General features: G+C 35.7%; 1 long non-coding RNA gene across 11 annotated transcripts in view; it reads right to left on the bottom strand.

Moving 5' to 3' along the window:
- Positions 1-3,104: 3,104 nt before the first annotated feature.
- Positions 3,105-10,326, bottom strand: part of LOC138109716 (uncharacterized) — a 48,179-nt gene continuing 40,957 nt past the window's right edge. For 8 of the 11 annotated variants that reach the window (XR_011150678.1, XR_011150683.1, XR_011150679.1 and 5 more), the window contains one exon: positions 3,105-7,825. This is a non-coding gene — a long non-coding RNA (uncharacterized lncRNA). The remainder of the gene's footprint in view (positions 7,826-10,326) is intronic. The other 3 variants (XR_011150676.1, XR_011150681.1, XR_011150684.1) reach the window with 3 other exon arrangements.

Genomic DNA, 10,326 nt, shown 5'->3' with positions numbered 1-10,326 from the left:
GACTTTTCCACATCTCAAGATAATGGATAATGGATAATAATAGTGGATCAATCCTGGTCTTTTGAAAAGAAGACTTCAAATTAAACCCTATTATAAAGAGCTTACCATGAAATGCTCCTTCCCACTAATCCATAAGACCAGTTGTGTGATGCTTACCTATAGTAGTACGTGGAGGTGCTCCCTTAGGAACGAAACCTGAAAATATTTCAATGGAGGGTATAGGTCTCTAAAACAACATATTTTAAACACTGCCTTGCTAGAAATATTCAAAATACATGTACACAGACAAGCCAGACGGATTTCCAGCAGCTCACAGTCACATAGAGTATATATTGTGATTACTACACCTTAGCTACATCTACCGAATTTTGCTCTTGGCAGATAACCACGTGCAGTCTGCAGTGTGCACCTATCTGAGGACATTCAGATTTCATGGTGGATGGAGTCACAGACTTGGCTGAATACTCATGAGAAATGCTACTTTGAACACTTTTACAGAAGGTAATTGAGCTGTATGCACTTTAAAGAGGTAAGTGATACTGACTGCTGGACATGTTGCTCCTCTTCCACCAGAAGAGCACTGATTACCCAATTAGGGCTGACTGTATCACTGAAAATGAAGGATATTCAGGAGAAAACGTGGTGGTGTGGAGAGGGTTGACAAATGCAACTTGGTATGTTTGAAAGATCAGGGAATTCCTAAAACAAAACCCTGTGAATGTAGGATTCTCCTTTGAGAGATGCAAAAAATTCAAAAGCAAAGGACTGTAACACATGTAGAAGGAGTAGCAAGAAACAAGCACATGGTGTCCAGTCCAAGATTCCTACACAAATCTAAAGGTAAAATGAGTGGAGTACAAACATTTAAGAACTTCTTGGTTCTCCAGACTTGCAAAGAAATAAATGTGACTCTTTGTCTTCTTCATTTTTTTACCAGAAAACAATGGAAAAAAACCCCCAAATTATGCCATTCTTCAAACTTCAAGGCTCTAGTAAATACAATCCAAAAACTCTTTTGCAAAAAACTACATTCTCCTGCCCTCCCCGTGTCCCCTTTTGCATCTTGCCAAACCAAGACTGAAAAACAATGCAACCCTGCTCCTCAGCCTTCCACTCTCTAACCCCAGAGCCTGCTGTGTTTTCTCTAATTCCTGGATACAGAGTACAACCCTCTCAAAAACTGTATTTTCCCAATCATTCCATATATTTTAGAGGAACTCACATGTGACTGAATCCCACTGTCCATATCAGGAGGATCCTCTGACAGCAAGAACTGTACCTCACGTCCCTGCAGAACCAGAGTCTCTGTCTAGCTTTGGAATCTCTTAGACCCCACACTGCTTCTCAGCCCAGTACACCCACAGCTTTCCCCAGCAGTCAAAACCTTGGAAGGGAAGAAAATGGAAGAGAGAGAAATATTTTTCAGCGTGGCTCAGGATAACACTGTCTCCACAAAGGCTTTACTGAAAGTGTTTGTTATGGTTTAAGTCCTGTTGGTAAAATTAGAACACACTTTATAAGTGGAACCAAAAATTTAGTGTTAGCTCAGACAACACCCAAATTATTCAAAATAAAATACCTCTCATTAATTTAGATATAATAAGATCAATAGTCTATTAATAATAATAAAAAAGCCCTTAAAACTGTCATGAAGGAAAACTTACTATCCACTCAATTTCTCTCATGTTGTAGTCTCCTCCTTTCCAATGTCCTTCCAAGTCAGAAGATTGGTGACTTCAGGTCTTCTCCAGGCAGAGCTGTCCTGTGACGTGCCACTGTGAGTTACCAGCACTCATAATAGTCCACCAGGAGCAGCACAATGCTGGTGATGGGGATCTTTCCCTCCTCACTCTTGGATTCACTTGAATCTATTTTTAAATATTTTCTTATCCCAGTCTATTTCCCCTCCCTTATGATCCCTGCACTGGTTTTCAGAGGAATTTGGAAAGCTGCAGAATAAGCTCCCACTGTCTCAGCTGGCACAAAAGGCTGTTGTTTGCTGGAAATCCATACCACCTTGTATGCTAGACCTGTTCATCTACTCCCTACATGTGTCAGATATCAAGGATGAGGTTGAGTTAAAGCAGATAAGCAAGAGTCAACTCTAGAAAATTGTTAAAAGACGCTAAAATCAGTGCAGGCCTAAGTCCTACCAGATCAATACAAAGTCTATCTACTTAAGCTAACCATGGCAAAATTCCTATTTACTAGGCTGTGAAAGATAACTGTTTGTTGCCTGGATTCTGGTTCCTGCCCTCCCTTCATATGTTCCATTGGCCAGAAGAAAAGAAAAGACGAGTAGAGAAAGCAGTGGGCATCAACTCCAGCTTCAAAACAACTCTAATACAGAAGGTGTAGACTGCTATCACAACTCTTTGGACTAGAATTATTTAGTAGTTTCTGAAAGAAAAAAAAACTTAAAATCTCATCTCTCCTTTCTGGCTCTTACAGTATTTCAGACACTTCTATTTATTTTATTTTTCTTTCTCCTGGAATTTCATAATGAAAAGTCTCTAGGCTTAGTTTTAGTTTTGTACTTCAGTGTTACCTGCTACGAGGGACTGCTTTTCTGATTGTGGCTTTTGAATTATGTGTAATTACAATGACTGTTTAGATATTCATGTTATTTTTTTAGCATGACTGTAGAAGCTACTAAGTAAATGAAGTAAAGTTCAGAAAATTAAGGGATACAATTATTACTGTATTCCACAGTGTCAAAACAAATCTTCATATTTGAATTTAGTTGTGTCTGAATAAAACATACAGAATAATTAGATGTCTTAAGGAACTTGGGGAAGAGTTCTGAGGCATTACAGACTCCTACTTATCAGAAAATTATCATTGCAAAATATAGTGATGGATGAGTGGTTCTCTGGCTCATTATTTATCACTTGTAATATTATTTTTCCAGCTCACTAGCTAGAAACTCCCATGCAGAAAAGTAACTCATAACTGTAGGAATCGTTACCATCCCTTCATTTGAAATCAATGTGGCTCCAGCTCTGTTTATGTCTTGGTTATACTAAAGCATTCTAACAACACACAGATAAATGAAGTGAAGTGAAAGATCACTACAATTCAGACTCATGACAGTAGCACATTAACATTTATGTTCTAAAACGGTTTTTGTAGACCATTATTTAACACTGTCACTGAAAACAAGTGACACATTTTGCACAACAACAAAATAGAACAATAAAAATATTTTTGAAGTTGAGGGGGTAGGTGAAATATATTTTGAGAGAAGAGTCTGTTGCAAATCTTTTCTGGGTTGCAACATTTTCAGGGCTCTTTGAAAGTGATTGAAGAAGAGTGTTTCTGAGACACCTCAGAATAGTTCTAACATGATGCAGGTCAGTTATGTTTCTTTCTATCTCCTGATATTCTTGTTCCTGTTATCAAGCAGAATCTAGAAATTGATTTCAACAATTCTGAGTCTGAAATGGATGACCTCTAGATACCAGGTAATGATAGTAACAGCAATTCTCATTCTTAGAAAAGCAAGAGTATTAACAAGAATAGTAACAGGTCTCAAGGAAGGAAATAAAATGGGAACACTGAAATCCGTTGGTAAACATTACAGTGCATTTAAATACAAACAAATGTGACTACACAAATGAGAACATCGGATGCACTAAATTCATCTTGCAGGTGTGGGGAGCCTCTTCCTTAGCTCTGAACTCCAATGAAGATCTTTTATCATGAATTATCCATTGGTTAACTTCAGCTTTTTGCCCATGGACACCAAACTGATCCAGTAATTTTCTCTGTGCTGCTGTCAGTGTCTGAATATGTCTTCAATTATTTTCACATGAACTGAATGATTTAAGAAGAATTTGCCACAAGGGAAACAGTCTCAGGAAATAATTGCACTTGCACATGAAAATGGAGGCAAAAGATCCTTTGAATACCTGTTCTCAGAGAGACTTCAAGACGACTTTTAACCTTCCTAGACTCCAAAGTCAAACTGATCTGAGAGAAATCTGTAGGAAAACAGACTGCCTTGCATTCTAGATTTTAGGGAAATATTGGTAATGGAAATAAATATTAAAATAATTCTAAATCTCTGACATCTTTTATTGTCCTTCCCATTCTATTTCCAGAATAAAAAATATATTAATTGGCATATCAACATATTTTCTATAACTGTCACTTTAAACCCTGGCACATAAATCACAGACATTTTTTGTACTATGGAACTAGTAAACAGTAGGCTGGAGGATCCTAATAAATCTAGGCCTTTTTCCTAGCATGACTGAAACAATCTTTTTTCTTTTGATTTACCTCCACGAGCTTAAAATGAAATTGAAGATATTACAGTGAACCATTCAAGGAAAAATATCGCTATATATTTCTCATTTTATTAGTTCTATTAGTGCACAACATATGGATAAGCCTTACCGTGCTCTTCTAGTTTCATAGGGCACCACTTTACCATTTTACCTTTTCACCTGCAGTATGATGTATTTAACAATACTTGTTCAGCTGTACTTCAGTAAATGCGGCATGAATCAGAAACATGGTCTAAAATCCAAAAATAAGCCAGAAGTAGTAGAAGATAAAATGTATGAGATGATCCTTTGAGTTTTATCTTGAAAAAAAGCCATTTTGTCAACAATTAAATCCAAGAGAAAATCCCCATTTTTTGTATACAACTATTTTACACCCATTGAAATGAACAAAATACTCAACAGGAACTTGCATACAGCACACAGCCCAGCTGTTGAGTACAACTTAGAAGCTATATTTTTTCTGCAGTATAAGGTGCCTTTGGTATTCCACAGACAAATCATGGAGGTGATAGACAAAATGAGACGTTATTCAATAAGGACAAGCTGTAAATCAGGTGTGTCTTCCACAGATGGATGCAGATTTATGTGGTTTCTGACTCAGAGATTTTACTGGAAAAAAAGAAGGCAGATGTTTATGCATGCACACATAGAAGTGATTTATGTTAGTCTTACCACAGTTTATTATATTAGAACCCCCTATCCTTACATGTGCTGCATCAAGTGTATCAGCAGGGGTGTATGTTCTACTGGACAATTAACCAAAATTCATGCTGAGAACAGTATTGGCATTATACACAACTTTGTGCTGGGATATCTGCAAGAGAAGGATCAAGATCAATTCCATTAACCACAAAGCATCACTGAAATAGATTTTAACCCCTTGGATGTAATTATCATGATTGCCATTAACACCACTCCATCCTTTTGATGGATTGAATGCCACTAGAAACTGAAGTTTTACTAAGACTGTAAAGTTATCCAGAGCACCTAAGGGTGGATATTTTGTGTCAGATTCAACTGATACTCCACATTCAGCCAAAAATCAGTTTTAATTTTTTTTCCTTTTTTTAAAGGGAAGGGGAGACATGTCCTTACATTACCATTTAGTCTCATTTTTATTTGCAGATACTGATATAAACTCATAACGGAGATCAAGCCAATGTGATTCCCCTTTCCACCCTTTGCACAGAATCTTCCTGGAGGAAGAAATGAAGAATGCTACAACTGCCCTGGGTTACAGAACCTCACTGGGACTTTGTTTCCTTATACATGCTGCACCTACTTTGTAGCTAGACAAACTACAGCTAGCAATTCATCTCCACACACTGGCCTCTGGAAGGCTATTCCTAGACAACAAAACATAGACAAAACTACAAGAAGACAGACATGCATATCATTCTATATTCTGCTTAGGAAATGCATAATGATATCACAACCTTCTAACTGCTAAATTTGTTAATGTATTTAGGTGTTTCAGGTCTGTGATATCCAGAGAAGTGTTTTGAGCAGAGAGCTATACCAGATAAAATTCTAAATTTTCACTGAATTCTGCTAGGATCAAGAAAAGATTAAATCAGCTAAGAATGTTGCTTTCAGGGCATTTTAACCTCTCCTATAGAAATCACACCATTAAATAGAACTCAAGACTTCTCCCCACATCCACCTGCCTATCAAGGACTCAAAGTTTCATAACCTTTCTTGTATCTCAAATTTTGTATTTGATACCTTCTGAGCTTCTAGGCACAGAGCAACATTTTTTGTGCAAATGAAAAAGTACAGACATTGGCTTTTAGAATATAAAAATGCAGTATCTAACTGTGTGTAAAAGGAGGCATTTACAGATCATAAAAATAAAAAAGATTATTTAAATATACATGCTTTATTTAAGTACTTCTTAAGGGTAGTTTAAGAATTTGAAATCATTACTTATGGAGGCTCCTATAACCCTGCATTGAACAACTTTACACTAATCTGAAAATGTAGAGATTCTGTGACAAAGACAACATATTAAAAATTAAGTTCTTCAAAACTAAATATTGCTGCAGACATCTCCTTTAATTTGTCACTTATTCATGGATGTGGAACACATAGAACCTGTCTCACTGCACTATCTGGGGGTACCAATGATGTCAAAAGCTCTACAATTATTCAGTGAGGGTGCATTGATCCAACTGAGCACAGCTAGATCTATGCAAACCTGCAACATTTCTTCGTCAACAATATAAGTTAGAGTGTTAGTAAAGTGGGTGAGAGGAGGAATCAGGAGCAACTGTATGCAGGAAAAGTTGATTATAAATGTAAATTATGGTGGAGAATATTTCTGAAGCTTCTGTACTGAGACCTTTATGCTCTTTAATACTCAAAATCAAGAGTTATGAATTGTGGGTTAAATGTTATCCTCTATCCTGCTGTAAGTCCAGACTAGCTATTGTCTTCAATAGGATAATATTATGTTACCAAGATCAGTTTTTTCCCCTAACCCCTTTTTGTCCTTATCCAGTCACAAAATCATTTTATAAACTAGCAAATCAGTGTTTGATTACACAAGTAGTAGCTACTAAGTTTGTTTAGAAACTGTGGAAAATGTTATTGACCATCTGTTTTTAATTACTGGAAAAAAACCTAAAGCAATTTTGGTGGCCCATTAGTAGTAGCTGTTTTGCACAGCTGTGTAGAGGCTCCATTAAACTGTGTATTAGTCCTCATAAAATTATTTAAAATTAAGGGAATGCCACTTTTTCCAAGTTGTCAAGACCAGAATTCTGCCCTGGAAATTCTGAAGTAACTTTCACAAAGCCTTCAGTAAAATCACAGAATGACTGAAATTAACAGCATTATAGTAATTCCAATATTTTCAAGATGGAGTCCATAAAGAAATGAGTCACATACTCGACTTTCTCCATTTTAAAGACGTAAGGAAGAAAAATAAGTCAAATTTGCCACTTACAATACTATGAGATAAATTACATATTTAGTCCTCATTAGTTTACTGAACTCATTAGTTTACTAAACATTTCATATGATGCTGTGAAAAAGAGAAGAACTGTCTAAAGAGGATGTTAGCTATTTGAAGAAAGGTTGTCTCCTTTGGATTTGGCAACTAGGAATTAAGTTTAGCATTTCTGAGGAACATCAGTAAAACTACCTAGTGCAACTTAAATCTCAAAAACAGGTATAAGTTAAATATTTTGGTATTGGATGTGTGTTAACCTAACAAAGAAAGAGGCATCATTTTGTCAGTATAATTTACACTAATTCAATAAATTTGAAAAGCAATTTAAATGTAATTGCTTTCATAACACAGTTGCTGGGAGGAGGCACCATTAGTGGTCCAAATTTGGTGAGCTCCTCATAGTTCTCTACCTTAGTACCATAGTCTCTACTACACTCTACTGGCAGTAGAGAATACCTTGCATCCAGAATGATGACATGTTATTGTTTGTACTCTAATACAAGTTCTTGCCTGGTGTTTCACTGCCATTTGCTGCATTCTTCCAGTGGTCACAGCTTTTATCCATTTTCATGCGACTGTTCTGAAAGACAGGAGAGAGCTGAAGATTGTCAAGGAAATTTCACAGCTAAGTAAAGCTGCAAAGAGATTTACAACTCAAAAGAAAAGCTTTGGCTATATGGGAAAATCAGCAATCCAAAGACAATTTCAGCCCTTATGCAAATAAAGGGTGAAATGCCAAATGTTGTTTAAATTTTCAGTTTGTGGCAGTTACTTTATTAAGTATATGAAATCTGAATCCACTCCTGAACTTATTTCTCAAATAGTAAAGTGAAGAAAATACCATACACAATGCATGCTGGGATTTAGTCATATTTTTTGTTATTGTTCATTTTTTAATAAAGTTCAGATTGCAAGGAAAATAAATGTGGACAGCAACAGTATCTTTTGCCTTATCATTAATGAATAGTACTTCGTCATGAGTTTAGAAAAGTATGCATTTTGTTCCCAATGCCAAAAGAAGGTATTGACAATCATATTGACAATCATAATATTCATTCTTTTTCTAACACTAGCTGAAGTCCTGAAGGATGGGGATTTTGGTCTTAATTTATAAATCTTTAAAAAGTAATTCTGGATTACATTGCTGTAAGAAACAAACTCTATCAAATGTTTTGTTAAAAAAAAAAAAGCTTCTGACACTGTTTGCACTGCAATATCACATTCAGAGCAACTAATTCTGACATTATTACCAGTGAGCAGTGAGTTTATCAGGCACGGTTTTCACACCCTATTTTGTATTGGCTTCTCTTTTCTGGCATAGTTAAACTTAATACTTAGCAACTTTTTTTCCCCCTATGAAAAAGAACCTCTAGCAAATTTGAAAAAAAAAACCCCACCCCACAGTAAACAATAACAATTCTTCAAATGACATTTATATTAATGTCATATATGCTGAATAACAGCATTCATTTGTGGCACAAATATGCAATAAAAATTATCATTAATAACTAATCATTTTGTTAGCTGTGTTGACTTTTAAATAACATTAGGAGAAAAGTACCAAAAGAAAATTACAAGAGTGGCATATATATAACGTAATACTTCTGAATTCCTCAACTTCAAATAGTGAATAATGCAGCAAGGTCAAAGATTTGTATTTAACCAAAACAGAATTATATTCTCAGGTACATTTTCCTTCTCATTTAATGACTATCAGAAAAGTATTCAAAGATCCTCTTTGGTAATAAAAACCTAGGGTTTAGGATTTCACATTCAGTGCTTTCCTGTACTCTGAACTGTCAGTTGTTTTATTTCTCTTTTATAATGCTGGTCTCAAGCCAGAAGGTTTTTTCTCTGATTAGTAGCCACTGTAATTTCTTTGAATTCAAGTGCTTTTGCTAGAGGTACACAGACATAATAGACTACAATTTAACCCATGGCATTTTAAGATTAAAAAGTTTGAAGTTATACCCAAACCACAGTGGTAGAGTGTCATTTCAGATGTGCCTCTATGTTAGTCTCAGTATCACTGATTTCAAATTATTACACATCTGAGATAAAAACCTACTACTCAACAAATGGCATATAACAATCTTCTCCTGATTTCCTGTCTTTTTTACACATAGGTGTCTTTCTTTGTTGTATATTGAGATCTGACCTCTCCTTCACTATCTCTTCAGTCTTTTCTCACAGAATTCTCCTTTATGTATTTGGGGTTGGGTCTTTTTTGTGTGTGTGTTCTCAACTTTTAATGTAATATTCCGCATATCATTTTATTTCCATTGTGCCATCAATAAGACATAATGTAAAAAAAGACACTATGTCATATCCTGTAGAGTTTTCCTTTTTTCCTGAATTTTTTCAAGTCAGAAATCATGACTCAAACTGCTCTGCCTAATTATATCAGCCAAGTTAGGAAATTACTCAGACTATATAGGTTACAATACAAGAAAAAAGGGGAGGTTTTTATATCATGGTATCAACACAATCAGTGCATTGTTTTCTAGTCATTAACTAATAGTGAATAAAGACTTAAACTGAGATACTAAACTGCTGCAGGGAAAGCAAGTTGCCTGTATCTTAACCTATCCTTGGATGGTATAATTTAAACATAAATATAAGCAGCTCAGTAATCATCCTTCTTGATCAAACATACTTCTTTTCCTTGAAACAAGGGAGTCTCTGAGCCTTAAAGCACCTCAGACCTGGTACCTTCCACAACATACCTCAAAGGGAAGTGAAGCTGCAGGCCAACTTACACACTAAAAGATGTGCCTCAGGAGAGCAGCAGGGATGCAGAAAAGCACTCTTTGAACTCAGCTGTTGTAAAAGTGTCTAGAACTAAAAACTATATAAGGTCAAGGTGTTGAAAAAGAGTGGGGAAAGTCTAATAAGAAGACTGATAGCTTATGAACAGATTATCAACTATGAAAAAAAGCAAGTCAAGAAGATCAATGACCCAAAAGAGCAAAAGCATGTCAAAATAGACAGGATATATTGGATCTTGAGACTTTTCTAGCTCAAACTATTGAAAAGCTCTTCCTACTGATCCTTCACAAAGCCCCCCCTCCACATAAATCA

The sequence above is a fragment of the Aphelocoma coerulescens genome, chromosome 4 (assembly GCF_041296385.1).
Source record: "Aphelocoma coerulescens isolate FSJ_1873_10779 chromosome 4, UR_Acoe_1.0, whole genome shotgun sequence".
Taxonomy (NCBI): Eukaryota; Metazoa; Chordata; class Aves; order Passeriformes; family Corvidae; genus Aphelocoma; species Aphelocoma coerulescens.
This window is presented reverse-complemented; position numbering and strand designations above follow the sequence as displayed.